Below are 16,424 nucleotides of genomic sequence, written 5' to 3'. Positions count from 1 at the left end.
CACTCCTCAAATTTAACTTCAGATTTGTAATCTTTAATTCATGCTTCAAGATCTTGTACTCTATCTTCAACTATGAATAATCATCATCACTAGTTTCAGATTCAATAGATTTAGGCTTAGATGTGAGATGTTCAATATTTTTCTTCAATTATCCAATGTATGATTTGGAGTCTTCATATCTATCCTTTAGCTTGTCTCTCTCTTCAATAAGGAGATCAATTTGTTCAAGTGCCTCTTCAAGGTTATTGATCAACTATTCCATATCCATAAGGATCATACTAATGTTGTTAAGCCTTTTTTGAGTAATTATTCTCTAATGCCAATTGTTAGAAATAGGAATTACTGGGTGGGAGGGGGGGGGGGTGTGAATTAGTAATCTACAAACTTTAGTCACCAACTAGATATTATTTTTACTATAATGTTGAATAGTAATAGTAACCATGCACAAAGATAACTCATAACACCATATTTTGTTAACTAGGGAAACCTGGCCAAGGGAAAATCCTAGTGGGGATGATACTCTCTAGATAATATACTGATATATAAGTTCCCTATTAGAGGATGGGCCTTGTTAGGAGTTAATGAGAAAACTTAGTAAAGAGAGTCCCTATTAGAAGTTGTGGTACAATAGATGCAAGATGAGCCCATTGCCAAAACATGCACTTCCAATTACAAGAAGAGCTCACTACCCAAAAAAGTAATCAAACTTCTTGAATGTAGGTACTATAACTTCTTTCTTGACTAATCTCTAATCTTTAGCTTGATCTTAGATCATAAAAATAGCTTTACAAAACTTCGCATATAATCACTTTCACAAAAGTTCATATACAATCCATCAACACAACTTACTACACTTGCACACATATCTTATGACAAGATGTCTTTTGTATAAATAACATGCCTTTTCATAAATTTTTTCTGGGCTGAATAAGACCACAATACACTATTCCAACTTAGAGTAAACATCAAGGATGTTGGCCCTAATTGGTCAAGTAATTATTTTGTAAACAAAATAATTCCTTTCCTTTAATTCCATTGTCCTATTATATTGATAAAACATGAATATCTATTTTTTGTATAGTCTATACTAACTTCTAAGGTTATACACATCATCATCAACATGTATACAATCTCCATCTAACTTCATTAGTCATAATATGACATCTGTAACAAGTTACATACAAAACAATACATTGTTGTTTACCAAATTCATACTTAAACAATTTATGAGTACCAAAAGCTAAGTATCTTTACTTTTGAAGTTTCTTGTAGGTATGTACATTACATGTTTCCATAAAGTACAACAATTACATATCTTCATTAGCCAATTGTCAATAAAAAGTGGTTGTATTTCATAATCCAAGATGGTATGGTGTTCAAAGGAAGCCAGTTGTGCATTCTGATAAGTTCAATGAGAGGGAATCTCATCAAGGAGAAGCATAGTGGAGGATTGGTTGGAAACTTGGTAGAGATAAAACCATTTTTTTGGTTGCTGAGAACTATTATTGGCCACAATTATAGCAAAATGTCAAGAATTTTGTACATAGTTGCAAAGTATGTTAGATAGCTAACGGAGTGAAGTAGAATACAAGGTTATAGAAGCCATTACCTATACTAGAGAAACCATGGAAGGATGTCAACATGGATTTTAATCTTAGATTACCAAGGACTCAGTGAGGGTATGATTCTATTTTTGTGGTGGTTGATGGTTTTTTAAAGATGTCACATTTCATTCCCTATAAGAAGACTAGTGATGATGTTCATGTGATAGAGTTGTTTTTCAGAGAAGTGGTGACTACATGGTCTGCCAAAGAGTATAATTTTAGATTGAGATAAAAAATTTGTTGCATATTTATGGTGTACATTATTGAAGAAATTGAAGAGATATTTAAAGTTAATTTCATCACATCATCTATAGAATGATGGACAAAGAAAAGTTGTGAATCATAGTTTGGAAAACTTGTTAAGATGTTTGGTTGGGGATAAACCAAAAGGAAAGGATCTAACTTTACCATAGGAATAATTTGCATATAATAATTCTATCAATAAGAGTATTGGTAAATTACCATTCTAGATTATATATGGGAGTAGTCCCAAAAATGCTTCTGAATTGAAGAGGTTGGATAAAGAAGAAATAATTAGTGATGAAACAAAAGATTTTGCTGAACATTTGAAGAATATCCATATGGAAGTGAAGAAGCACATTACAAAAATGAATATGCAATATACAGCTAAGGTAGATGTGCAAAGGAGGTATAAGGAATTTTAGATTGAAGATGAAGTCATGGTTCATTTGAGAAATGAGGACTTTCTAGTGGGTACATATAATAAGCTAAAAATGAAGAAGTTTGGATCATGCAAGATAGTGAAAGGGCATGATTTTGGAAATTCCTATGAAGTGAACTTGCCTGGTGAATTGAATATTTCACTAGTATATAACAATTTAGATTTGATAGAGTATTATGAAGTAGGTAATGGAGATGAAGTTATAGAAATGCAATGGAATATTCTAGCAACTATTTCAACTAAAAAGGAGATTGAAGAGATATTGGACAATTGTATTGGCAAAAATACAAGGAACATAACTTATGAAGAGTTCCTAGTCAAATGGAAAGGGAGACTAGTAGAATATTCATCATGTCTAGCAAGGGAGGAGGTTAACCATCTTTGTATTTCTCTGAACACCTAAGACGTGATGTGCTCCCTTCTCAAACTACCCTAGGTGTCTAATGTAGGAGCATTCTAGGTGTAAGAGCAATCTTGCATCGACTAGAAATATTTCATTTCAGTTTTTTGAATAAGGGTTGCCTTAATAAAGAGTTTTTTTTGGTGAAGGCTTGCATCTTCTTCAATTATATCAACTCACAATGTCCTAATATTAGAGGTGGAGGTTCATCTCTCAGTCATATCAATGTCCTAGTTGAGGCTCAATGTCATATCATAAGTATCAGTGAAGTTATTGTGGATTTTATATATGAATTTTTGGTACAAAAAATTTGGGCTCAATTTTGAGGGCCTAAACCTGGCCGGATTAGGCCCAAAAACTTGAAGGATTGGCATTTGCGTTGATTTGAATATGTAGATCAGAAGATGAGCATTCCGAAAAGGTGCTATAATAGAAAATTGAAGCAACAATTTAAAAGTTATAGCCTTTCAAATTTGGTTTGACAAAAAACTTCGAAAATAAATGTCAAAGGTGTATTTGGCTAACTCTATATGTATTATTATGGTTTGTCAACCTTGTGTATTAAGTTTGAGTGTGTAGAACCTTTTTGGGTGGCATAAAATTACATATTTAAGAAATTCCCATAGACAATCTGGGACATCTCTAGGTGATAGCTCACAACTTCAAATTGTAGATTATAGTAATGAAGGCACCCATGTGGGTTAGCATATTGTAATTCTAAATTCTACAATTCTACATTTGTAGCGATAAGAAGAAGCCCATATTTTGTTCTTGCAAATTATTGTTATTTCTTTATTTCTATTATGTGTTTAAGGTATGTTGGTTAACAGTTTGTTATCCTATTAGATTTTATAACCTGACTATTTGATACCCAATGTTTTGATGTAGTACAAGGTAGGAGCTCCCCAAAAGAGATGTCCAAAACCCCAACAAAAAACCACACAATAGAAATCAAACAACAAAACAAAAATAATGCAAGATGTAATACCAAATCAAAACTCTTTATTTATAGATATAATTGATTACATGCAATATGCCTAGTTATAAGGCCTTCTGGCTTAGGGTCAACTACAAACAATCATTACAATATTAGTTCTACAAGACCCAAAAAGATCTTATTACAAACTTGATTCTAGCTAGTCTAGATCGATAACTGGATAAGCACACCAAGAAAAATAAACACTTGTACCCTTAGGTCCACCAAGGAAATCCTTTAGTTCTCAATCCACAACCCTATCTCTTCAAAATTCACATCTACATAATCTCCTTTACTCCTTCAAATGAATGAACTCTCTAGCTATGCTAAAGACTCCACAAAACCCTTTACATATACCCAACTAAACCACAAGTCAACCTAGTTCATTACAAACTAAATTAAATCCCTCAAATTAAATATATGTTGAGCCTCAAGTTGGCCACAACACAAATTAAATACTCATGCATAAATGAAATGCCAAAAGTTGGCTCACAGACTACTCATCACAAATAAAACCAAAACCAATCCTAGCAGTCAACACATATAGGAACACTTAGCACCAATAGGTTCACTCAGCATCCACTAAGAGCTACAATAACTTAGCACCCACTAAGAGCTACAATAACTTGAAATTGACTAGGAGCTACAGTAACTTGGCATCCACTAGGAGCTACAAGAACGTGGTATCCACTAAGAGCTATAGTAATTTGGTATCCACTAGGAGATACAATAACTCAGAATCTAGTAAGAGTTGTATTAACTCGACATCCACTAGGAGCTATAGTAACTTGACATCAACTAGGACCTATAGTAACTTGACATCCACTAAGAGCTATAGTAACTTGACATCCACTAGGAGCTATAGTAACTCGACCTCCACTACTATCTCAATAGAAAAAGAAAAATTGGAAATTACTGGTACTTGGATCCAACATGCAGGATTGCAAGAAAGCCTAGGATGCTCCTCCATCAGACACCCTAGATTCGAAAAGATGTTCTAGTAAATAGGAGAACATCTTCTGGGATTCAGAACATAAATCCCAAACTAGGTCTTCACATACATAGCCTCCAAATCTTACACTTTTATACTCTTTCCCTTCTTCTTCTTTTTCTTCTTAACATCCATCTTAGGTGTGCTACAGGTATGCTTTCCACACCAATATCCAACCTTCTTAGAATTTTCCAACTTAACTCGGCTGCTAATACTTAGGTTCCTCCTACCGAGCTCTTCATTCTCCAAAGCAATCAAAGAAAACTTTTTGCCACCTTTCTCAATAGTAAACATTCTCTTGACACAATCACACAGAGCCCTACAATCATACTACCAAGTTCTACCAAGTAACACATGACAACTATTCATGTCCACAATATCATCCAATAATTTATCCTTATACTACCTAATCTGGAAATCAACAAGGCATTGCTCCTTTACTTCCAAAGCATGTTTAGCTTGTAACCAGCCAATCCTATAAGGATAAGGATGTCTTACTTTGTTCAAACCAAGTTTTTGAACCATCTCCTTAGCAGCAAGGTTGTCAGTACTACCACCATCCATAATCACCTTGTAGACTTTACCACCAGACTTACAACAAGTATTGAATAAACTAATCTTCTAACAAGAATCCAATGTCCTCTCACCAACCAATACTTGTCAAGCCAAAAAACTTTCTCATTGCTTATGTTGAATATATTTTAGTACAATCTCATTCACAATAGTAGTTGTCCTACTAAGTGGACATTCAAAAGATCTATGCCCTTCTTTACCACATTTGAAACAATTACCTTTTAACTCACCTCTAGTTGTCCTCCTCTTCTGATCAACAGGTTTTGGTTCACCTTTAGTACTCAGTTTAGCTTGTGCCAAGCTATCTTGCTTGTCCTTCCCTCTAGCATTACCTTGACTTTTCCTCTTCAACTTTTCTTCTACCTTTAGGGCATACTAATAATTAGCAACAAGGTTATCAATACTACCACCATCCACAATCACCTTGTAAACTTTACCATTAGACTTACAATAAGTATTGAATAAACTAATCCTCTAACAAGAATCCAATGTCCTCTCACCAACTAATACTTGTCAAGCCAAAAACTTTCTCCTTGCTTAGGCTAACAATCTTGTACTACAACCTCATTCATAATAGTAGTTGTCCTTCTAAGTGGACAATCAAAAGATCTATGCCCTTGTTTATCATATTTGAAACAATTACCTTTTAACTCACCTCCACCTGTCCTCCTCTTCTAAACAATAGGCTTTAGTTCACCTTTAGTACTTAATTTAGCTATCTTTCTTTTCCTTCCCTCTAGCATTACCTTGAATTTTCCTCTTCAACTTATCTTCTACCTTTAGGGCATACTGATAAACATCCTCAATAGAAGAAATATTCAGCATACCAACCTCATCTTGAGTATTGAATCTCAAACCATTAATTTACCAAGCTACCTTTTCCTTTGACAATTCTCTATGACGAAAGTGAATAGTCAACTTGTAGAACTTCTTGGTATAATATTTCATAGACATATCCTTCTATTTTATATTTTTCAATCTCTTAAACAACTCGAGTTCATAATCAACAAGAATGAACTTAGCCTTCAACTTAGTCACTATCAATTTCCATCTAGAGATCTTCATTTCACCTTCTTCTCTATCTCTTTGCAATTATTTCCACCAAAGAGTAGCATGTCCTTTCAACTTAATTTGTCCCAACCTCACTTTGAGTAGATCCTTAATATCCTCAAGCTTAAAGTAGTCTTCTAATTCACCAATCCAATCAATCAGGTCTTCAAGAGTCAAAGTACATGAGAAATTAGAAACCTCCATCTTATACTTCAACTTCAATCAAGATCTAAGTCTAAAAAACTGACTAGCCCTAGTTCTAACAGGTCTCTCCACATGATCAGTTTTGTCCTCACCATTAGATCCAACAACTTCAAAGTCTTCAAAAACTTCCTCATAACTACCTTCAACACCCACATGCCTAGGTACATCACCTAAAGCACTTAAAATTTTAGAACTCATGTCACTCTTCATCAATGAAATCTCAAATCTGAACTCTACTCTTATCTTCTCTGAGATCCTTTCTTCCACAACATTACTAAGATCATCAATTTTCCTAGTGTCTAATCTTCTTGAAGGAATTTTTTGCAAAAAAATAGCAAACCCAAAGCAACAGATCCATAAATCTAGAAGATCAATCAACCACAAGGTCAATCTTCTCTACAAGTCTTGGTGTAAACTACCACAAATTTGGTGATCTGTCCACACACTCAAGATCAACCTTCACTCTAATACCACTTAATGTAGTACAAATAAGGAGAATCCCCAAAGGAGATGTCAAAACCCCCAAAAAATAGCCACACAACAAAAATACAACAACAAAACAACAATAATGCAAGATCTGGTACCAAATCAAAAATCTTTATTCATAGATAAATTGATTACATGCAATATGCCTGGCTATAAGGCTTTCTAGGTTAGTGCCAACTACAAACAAAAATTACAATATTAGTTCTACAAGGCCCAATAAGATCTACTTACAAACTCGATTCCAGCTAGTCCATATCCACAGCTAGATAAGAACACCAAGAAAAATCAACACTTTTACCCTCAAGTATACCAAGCAAATCCTCTGGTTCTCAAGCCACATCCCTGTCTCTTCAAAATTCACATCTACACAATCCCCTTCACTCCTACTCTGAATGAATTCTCTATCTATGCTAAAGAATCCACAAAATGCTTTACTTAGCCACAACTAAGCCACAAGTCATCCTAGTTCATTACAAACTAAATTAAATCCCTCACATTAAATATATGTTGAGCCACAAGTCAGCCACAACACAAATTAAATAACCATACATAAATTAAATGCCAAAATTTGGCTCATAGAAAACTTATCACAAACAAAACCAAAACCAAAACCAACACTCAACACATATAGGAACACTCAACACCAACAAGTTCACTCAACATCCACTAAGAGATACAATAACTTAGCACCCACTAAGAGCTACACCAAATCAACACCCACTAGGAACTACAATAACTTGCAATCCACTAGGAGCTCTAATAACTTAACAACCACTAATAGCTACAATAGCTCAGCATCTACTAGGAGCTATAGTAACACAACATCCACTAAGAGCTATAGTAAGTCAACATCCACTAGGAGCAATGGTAACTCAACATCCACTATGAGCTACATTGACTCAACATCCACTAAGAGCTACACTATCTAGGCACCCACTAGGAGCTACAGTAACTTAGCCTCCACTAGTAGCTCAATAGCAACAAAATAATTGGAAACCACTAGCACTCAGCTTCAACATGTAGGATTGGAAGAAATCTTAAGATGCTCTTGCATCATGTTTGAAGAGATAAAATGATGTTTAGTAACAAATGGATCACTGTATGTATTCTATCACTACCCTTTGAATTATTAGGTACAACTCCCTCTGATTTGAAATGAATATGTTTTTATGAGATCAAAAGTTTTGACATTATAAGCTCTTAACCTAAGAGTAGTAAAGAATAACCAAATTGTTTGTAGGCACAAAACATTTAGGCAAGATGGATTTGAATAACCTATCACACTCAATGGAATGACTAGACTAGATTATCTTGATATTACTAACCCTTACTTCCATTCTAAATGTAGATTAACCATCTAAATGTAGAAGAGGAATGAAGAAGATATGCACATGAGGGAAAATGAAATTTCTTTCACTATTAGCCTTCAATGAAATACAATCCAACCAATAACTAATAGATTCATGTGTATTTATCTTTCATTTCCCAATGAAACTATCTAACATGTTATGAAACTAAATGAAGAAAGAAAATGGAATCAATATATTGTAATCATCAAAGTGAAATAGAATTCATTTGATTATTCATAGAATCATACATTATTGTCTTTCAACTCTTAATGCAAAAAAACTAATAAATATATGGGCCACAAAAAATGACAAGAAAATAGGCTAAATGGAATTACAGACCAATTCACCATCAAGTTTATTAGCTTTTGTATTGTCAAATGAGATTACATTTATAGTTTTCTATCATTCCTATGTTCTGGTAGAGCAATAGTCATAGAATAGAAATAAAATATGAATAAAATATGAAACATATCTAATCTTCAATATAGTATAGACATGTAACATCATTTCCAAAAATGTCCTAATCCCATGGCACTTCTAAGAACACCTAGAAATTGTTCATCTTCATACACCTTTAGAAAACCCTATTAAGCTCTTCATTTCCTTCATATTCTTCTATTGGTGTCAAATCCATATGATTTACATCTCAACTATCATAATGATTTTGAATTTTGTTTGTTGATCTTAAACCAACAATGATAATTAAAACTCAACCATTTTCTTTTCTGACTTTCTCTATAGATCCCCCTAGGTACACATTGAATCATCATTATTTCACTAAGATTATTTTCCTTGCAAATATTTATAGTGACATAATGATGAGTGTTGATCTCCTTTTGATCTAATGGTGGCGATAAAAGATATTAACCATTTGTTTACTTTTCTTCATGGGTCCACTTTCTAGCTATGCACACCGTGTCAAACAAGTGGCATAATTTTGTTGCTTGAAAAAGCTAACATTAACATTCTTTTCTTTATGGTAATCCATGACTAGATTTTGACTCTGTGTCGTGGAATGTAATGGGCCTAGGTGGACACATGTTGCATTGTCACTATGTCACCATGATTAATGATCAAACATTTTTTTATAACGATATAGTGACAACCATCAATTGATCCAGAGATCAATGGTGAAAGAAAATCTAAAGAACCTTGGCTCTATCTCATATAAAACCAATCAAATTAGGACACTTGTCACCTCATCTGACACAATACTAGCCAAAAAAGGAAATGGATCATAGGGACACATGTTGTGTTGTCATTATGTTGTTATAATCAATAGTCGAGCAACCTTTTTATATTGACATAATGATAATCATAGATTTTTAAAGATCTAATGGCTGAAGAGATTTATCATTAAATACTTATAATTTCATCTTTAAAACATCATCTATCAATCTGGTCTTCATTTGATGATTTGGATTTAATTTCTAAGCTATTTGGCTTTTCAACTTTTCCATGTAGATGTGTAGATTCAATTTTGACCATTGATTGGATTTCAAAAAGAGTCATACCACCTTTGACCAAGCTCTTTCACCATCTCTACATCTTTCAATGCTCACTTTGTATCAAATTCAATTGTTCTTGCTTATAGCTTGTTCTCACGATCTACATATTACCATTAAGCCTCAGTCCTCAATGTTCTCCACTACCATTTTCTCTAAATATGTCTGTGATCTTTTTAATGTATCCTCCATTTAGATAAAGACCTTTTACTAGGTTCTTTTACCATTTCTGATGATTTATTTGCTTTCCCTGCATTCTATCTTGGTCATCTGCAATGTCTTTCATGAAAACTACAACATAGCATGGATCTTTTTCTCCAACATGATTAAGAATAAAGAAAGATGGATCATTAAGATATCTAGACCTTCTTCTCACTAGAGAAATATATAAAAAACCCTCCAAAACATAATCACCTAGCCATTGGACTAGTGCACTACTCATATGATTTTTCACATTAGGCTATCTCAAAGGAATGATGAGAAGAAAGGCCATCCTATGGGAAATCTAGACTCAAACTCAAGACATTGGAACTTGACTTTACTGAAAACCTTAAAGAAAAAGAGATATGAACTGAAACATGGGCAACAACTAACTTTGTCTGGGGATTTAAGTGTGATAATGCTTGAAAGAATCCTAGCTATCTCAATTTCTACACAAAAGGTGACAACTTGGAAATAAAAAGAATAGACTAAACTAGGAAAACAACAACAAACTACCTAAGAAACAAAACAACTAAGCTAAAGAAAACTACATGAAAGGTAAACCTACCTATCTAGCTACTATACAGGGGTTACCTAATTTCAATTTTACATTTGATACAACTTCAAATCCTACCCATTATAAGAACATGGCATGGTTTGTCTAGTGGGATATGTCAATTTGAAAGAATTATTCTTATTCACTTGTATGATCTAAAAAGGCCCTTTCCACAAAGACTAAACCTTAGAATGCATACCTCTTGGTTCATGTCTCTTATCTTATAGCAACACAAAATCACCTTCCATGAATTTTCTAGGCCTTGCTCTTCTATCAAATAACCTTTTGAATCTTTCATGATGTTCAATGATTTTATGAACCATCTCTTCTATTTCTTCTTGCAGTTTGGTAAGATACATGATCCTCTTTTCAAATCCATCTTTGAAAACATCCTCTTCAATCACAGTCTTTAGTTTACATGTAGCAAGCTATAAAAGACAATGAAAAATTAGCTTCCACTCCATAAAACAATTCAAAAATTGAGATAACAATAGCTCTTTAGGTGTGGTTCTGTCAGCCCATAAAGCATCATGCATCTTCTTATGCCAACTCTTTTGATTATCTGAGACCAATTTCTTCAAAATATTAATTAGATTCATATTACTAGACACAAACCTACCTATTTTCTTGAGGGAAATAATTAGAGGAATGCCCAACTTGAATACTATTATCATAGAAAAACTCAATTATTTATGAGGAAGAAAAATAAGATGCATTATCCATTATCAATTTCATAGGAACTCCAAACATGACCAGAATATGTTCTTTGAGAAATTCACATACTACTTTTGATGAAGTCTTCTTCATTGGCTTTGCTTCAACCCATTTACTAAAATAATCTATGGCATTTAATATATATGAATGTCCTTGACTAGAAGGAAGATTAATTGGATCGCCCTATTGATGGAAAGGAGCTTCAATTATCACTGGCCTAAGGGGTAGGGCAGAAAGTTGAGGTTTACTAGTAAACATCTTGTATTTCTCATAATTAGCCACCCACTTATATGAATCTTTAAACATGCTAGGCCAATAATAACATTGCCTCAAAATTTTAAATGTAGTGATAGTAGAAGAAAAGTGTCCTCCACATGCCTCATTATGTAAAGTTGTCAACAATTTTACTTGCCGCTCCTTATCCATGCATCTCAAAAATGTTCCATTAATTGCTCTCTTGTACAAGAAATAATCATGAATCACATACTTCAATTCTTTTATTTTTAGATCTCTTCTTTTTATAGTATTCAATCCATCAGGGTGCTCACCATATATCATAAAATAAGCAATTTTTGAGAACCAAGGATCCTAAAGACTTACCATGAGAACTTTTGGAGTATCTTCTTTTTTTAATTTTTGATCTTCTACTAAAGCTTTATAGAGTGCATTACCTCTTAAAATTTTCATTGGCTTAATTTCTATATCATATTCTTATACTTTTTCTATCCAAACTCCTCTATTATTACAACCAACCTCTTGTTGTTTCAAAATACTTTTCACTATAGGATCTAGCATATATATTACTAAATGAGAATGCAACACATAAAACCTAAATTTTTTAATGGCTCTCACCACTACATAAGGATTTTTTTCCATCTATGAGTATCTTAGTTCTTGATTCTTTAATGGTATACTCATAAAAATAATTGGAGCTTGTATTCTTTCTATATTTTCTTGCATCAATATAACTAACATTGTATATTCTGAGGCATAATAGTAAATGATGAACTCTTTAGTGTAGTCACGATGGATAGTCATAGGGGCTTTGGCAATGATACCCTTGATATCTTCAAAATCCTTTTTCCCAACATCACTCCATTTCAAAGTGTTATTTCCTTAGATCATATCAACTATTCATTTAACTATTTCAAAGAAGTCAGACACAAATCTCGTCAAGAAATTTACCTAGCCAAAGAAGTATTTTACTCTAGTTTTTCTCAATGGTAGAATTAATTGTTGGATGGCTTTAACTCTATCTAGAATAATCTTCACTCCTTCTTGAGACATAATATGATGAAGTAGTTTTCCTTCTGTCACACAAAATAATGACTTCTTTGGATTTAGTGAGACACCATGATCTTTACATCTTTGTAACATTCTTTCTAGATCTAAGATATGTTCTTTTCTCTTCTTCAAAAAGACTATCAAATCATCAAGGTATATGAAAATAATTCTATCTTTCAAATCTTCAAAGGCCAAATTCATGCCACACTAAAAAGTTGTGTCTGCATTAATTAGGTCAAAAGGCATTCTATTGTAGGCCAAAGTACCTCATGGTGTGGTAAATGTATTTTTTAATTTATCTACTCCATTTACCTAAATCTAATTATATCCTAAAAATCTATCTAACATGGACATCATTTTGATCCTGCAATAGTTTGTAAGAGATGATCCATATCAGGGAGAGAACAATTATCTTTGAGTGAGGCTTAATTTAGATTTTTGAAATCTACACAAATCCTTATCTCTCCATTCTTCTTCCTCATTAGCACAATATTAGAAACCCAAGTAGAATGATGAATAGGATACATAATCCTATCTTGCAACATTTTGTCAATCTCCTTCAAGATTTCTCCTTCAACTATAGGGTTATAGTTTCTTTTTTTCTACTTGAATGGTGTTGCTTCTGGTTTGAGAGGGATTTCACTTTTGAACTTTCCACCCATGAAATTATTTAGGTCTTCATATCTCTAAGTAAATACATCTTGAAATTCAATGAGTATTCTTTGGATTTCCACCCTCTCTTTTGGTGTGAAACATTTTCCTATGTTTATCATTTTTGGGCTGATTTTTGTCCCTATATTGATTCCATCATATTCACCACAAGTTTTTCCTTTATTACCTCTTTCTATCTTTATGTATGCATCATGCCTATCAAAAAGTTTTTTTAAAGAGATTAGATGAGGTGGAATTTTATTACCTTTCAATTGAATCATATGAAGCTATGTTTTCTTTTTATCACCTATAATTGAATCATCACCATTTGCATTAGTGCTTCCTTCAAAATACAATCCTACAAAAAGTTTTTCCCCTTCAATGAGCTATTGTATGTGCTTTTCATCTTCAAACACTTGCCACAAATCTTCATTATTAGGGACATTAGGTCTGTATATAACATCTACTTCATAAACTTGATATTTGAAATCAGGATGTGGTAGGAGTAAAGATGCAAAAACTATCAAAGAATTAAATCTTGCATTGAATTCCCTTGGTACTGATATAATTGAGAAAACATGTAAACCCTCAATTTCATCCCACACCTTATTATGATAGTTTATTAATCTTGATTTCTTTACTGCGTATTGGTTTTTAACTTGTCTCAACACCAATTCTACATCTCCTTAAGATTTGAGTATCTTAACTACTTATTGTTTTTCTACCATTATTCCAAGAAGATCTTCATATTCTATATTATTTTTAGCATTTTTAAAATCTAACTTATAAGAAAAGCAAGTAATTTCCCCACTACGTGATGTTAACCCTATCCTGCACCTGAACCAACATTAGCACAACTACCATCAAATTCAAAAGTCCACAATTGATCACCTTTAGTTTGTTCTGATTGAACTATCAAGGGTGTTAGAGAATAACATATAATTACTAAACTGCATTTCATGATACAAGATTTGAGACCTAGGATCATCTGATTTTAGGAAAATGAATTTTTTCTTCTCTTCTGGTTCTAGCTTCACCTTTTTATCTCCAACTTGAATAGTAGCACAAGATCAATCTAGTTTTATCTCCCCACCCATGTCTTTGGAGAAACTTCTACTTAGGAGCATGTCATAGCTTATAGGGATGTCTGCCACTAGAATAGTGATTTTTAGTCTTTTGGAAGGATAAATAACAAGGGCAACTTGAGCATCTTTTATTTGTCCAAGAAAAGGCACTTATTTTGCATCCATTGAAAAGAATCTACCAAAAGTTTTAGCTAATGGTAGTCCTAAGTATTTTTCTATAGAAGTAGGCATTACATTATTAGAGGCTCCTAAATTTATGATGTAGTTACTCAATCTATTTCCACTAGTACATTTGACCCCATTTTTAGACCAAATTTTTTGACCATCTAATAAAATGGGGTCAAATTGGTCATTTTATGCAAGGCAACATATATAATTTTTGTAACTAGAAGCCCGTGTTGGTCAAAATTTTGACCAACATGAGCTTACACTATGTCAAAAACAAAAAGAAGCTCTTTGTCGCACCCTAATTTCAATCTTGTGTGATTGGAAGAAAGGTTGTGCAGTTAATGTTTTTCGTATACTGCATTTTGTGGCACCATGATTACGTGCAGAGGAAGGGTTTGAAGATTATGTGCCAACAACGTTTTACTGCTTTAGTGCAAATAGGGGTTTGACAGCTTCAGTGCAACCTCCGCCGAAATAGTAAGATTATATCTTTGTGATAACTTTGTCTTTTTCTTTCTCCTTCTTTTCATTTTTTAGCACATCATCTTCAATCTATTCAGCCTCATGGGTTGGCTTTGTCATAATATCTTAAATTTCTAAATTACTAACCTCATTGGCCATTAAGTTGTCTCGATTGTGCTCTTTATCCTTAGGAGTAGTGTCAAGTGTGATTGGAATTCCTATCACAAAGAAGTTTTGTTTTCTAATAGTTTTATAGAACTAATTAACATCATTAGTTACATCTTGGCGTTTGATTGGCTATTCTCTTATAGAGATACCAATTGAATTTAGCCTCATACTTGTTTCATGTACAACCTCTTCTAAATATTTCTTTGTCTACTCTTCTATCTCATCATATAATTCTATCATTATCTTTAGAATTCTCATCTTTGTCCTCATCTTTGGCCTAGCTTTGTCCAAAATTCTCTTTATTTCATCAACTATGGTTAAGGTGTAGAGCTCATATAACTTTGTTTCTCTATATGTGTTATCCTATTCTAGTGAAAGTTGCATCCTTACATCCATTTTTTCATAAATAGGGTTTGGAATGCTACCCTTTATCTCTAAAATATTTCTCTTGAAATTCTGCAAATACTTAACAACTGATTATTCAATTATGGTCTAATCATTTTCAACATACTTGATGTAATATTTCTCAATTTGATCCAATTTTCATTCATTCTTAATCCTTGCAATGATCTTTTTCAAATCGAGTTTCCATTTCTTTTTTTTTCTCTTCAATGTTAGTTTGTGTGAGGTTTGATGTTTTTTCTTCTTCTTCCTCCTTTTCATATTTTAACTTAAAAATTTCTTACCTTTATCTATCTTCTTCTGTTCTATTACCTTAGCTTTCTTGGGTCTTGGGCCTTATGTGATGCAAAGAATCTACTCAGTGATTCAAATTTGCATGTTTCATTATTCTTCCTTGCAAAAATCAAGTAGAGATTCACAAGAAATTTTAATTTGCTGATGACAATAATGTCTCCAATACAATACAATAGCTTAATTGTCTCACGACTTTTCCAAATGTTGAACTAAGACTTAAAATATTTTGAACTTCGAGTAGTCAAATTTTAAATGGATTGAATGACACTAAATAGGTTGTAATGCAACTGACTACTTAGAACATCTTGCTATAATTGTTTCCCATAAAACAATAAACTCTTTCAGCAAAGTCCATTTCAAATTCATTATGTCTTGTAATTCTATCAGTATAATATAACCATTAAGATTTTCAATGGTATGGATTCTTCAATGAAATACCTCTGCAAAATGGATTGCTCTCGGGTCCCTCTAAATGGCATCACTGTCATTACAAACACACATTCAATTTACGTATTGTGACCAATCTAAAAATCCTTTCAATACAGTCTAACATCCATATGAATTACAAATGATATTTTCTCCCTTTTTAATTGTGACTGTGGCAACAAGTCTCTTAGAA

The sequence above is a fragment of the Cupressus sempervirens genome, chromosome 3 (assembly GCF_028749045.1).
Source record: "Cupressus sempervirens isolate cs-2001-9-10 chromosome 3, ASM2874904v1, whole genome shotgun sequence".
Taxonomy (NCBI): domain Eukaryota; kingdom Viridiplantae; phylum Streptophyta; class Pinopsida; order Cupressales; family Cupressaceae; genus Cupressus; species Cupressus sempervirens.
Note: the sequence above shows the minus strand (reverse complement) of the source record.